Here is a 1,045-nt window from a genome sequence, read left to right as displayed (position 1 = left end):
TGCCATGTCCATAAACAAATATCAGGGTCAAACACTGTCTGTAGCTGGTCTTCTCTTGGAAGAGCCCTGCTTCTCACATGGACAACTGTATGTTGGCTGCTCAAGAGTGGGCAGCAACAAAAAACCTATTTGTTTATGCTCCACAAGGGAAAACAAGGAACATAGTTTACAATGAGGTGTTATAATCACAACAGCAAGAAAGTATGTACATGATCACCTTCTTTTACGAAACTTCATTGATTTTCATATATTTATATTGATATACATATATATACGTGTGTTTGGGTGCGTGTGTGTATATACATCTCTATGTATAAAGATGATGCGTAGTCTAGACGGCGTTTTTAGATTTCATTATTCTCTTTAACTGCTAGTCTACAATAAAGGCAAAATGTAAGGAAATTAAGTAAATGAATAAAAGCCACTAGAATTTATTAACTATGTTACTCCTTCAATGTACTAAACAATCTAACACAGAAAATTGGATTGGTTTTTATGGAACAACATTGGCAACTTTCTTCAAATATACATTGATAGAGTCAAATGTTATGCTTGGCACCTGTTCTCTGCTGGTATACAATCCTGTTTTGTCAGTACCAGTTTCTATGAGTGATGTTGCTAAGCTTAATGACATCTTTAGAATAGAAATATCTTTTAACTATTCTTTAATTTATTTACTTTTAATCTTAAGGCTAATTGGTTGGCATGTTTCATTAAAGCCCTAAGGAATTATTCACCCTTGACATTAGTTTTGAGGTATGCTTAATTAAATAATGAACAATTTCCAATGGTTCTGAAAGCAATCATCATCATCATCATCGTTTAACGTCCGCTTTCCATGCTATCATGGGTTGGACGATTTGACTGAGGACTGGTGAAACCGGATGGCAACACCAGGCTCCAGTCTAATTTGGCAGAGTTTCTACAGCTGGATGCCCTTCCTAACGCCAACCACTCAGAGAGTGTAGTGGGTGCTTTTACGTGTCACCCGCACGAAAACGGCCACGCTCGAAATGGTGTCTTTTATGTGCCACCCGCACAAGCC

At 37.4% G+C, this 1,045-nt stretch overlaps 1 protein-coding gene across 4 annotated transcripts in view; it reads left to right on the top strand.

Annotated features, from left to right (window-relative positions):
- Positions 1-1,045, top strand: part of LOC106873936 (neuroepithelial cell-transforming gene 1 protein) — a 93,970-nt gene that overhangs the window by 55,578 nt on the left and 37,347 nt on the right. The gene's annotated exons all lie outside the window — the stretch shown is intronic.

The sequence above is a fragment of the Octopus bimaculoides genome, chromosome 2 (genome assembly GCF_001194135.2).
Source record: "Octopus bimaculoides isolate UCB-OBI-ISO-001 chromosome 2, ASM119413v2, whole genome shotgun sequence".
In the NCBI taxonomy this organism is placed as follows: domain Eukaryota; kingdom Metazoa; phylum Mollusca; class Cephalopoda; order Octopoda; family Octopodidae; genus Octopus; species Octopus bimaculoides.
Note: the sequence above shows the minus strand (reverse complement) of the source record. Positions and strands in the feature narration are given on the sequence as shown.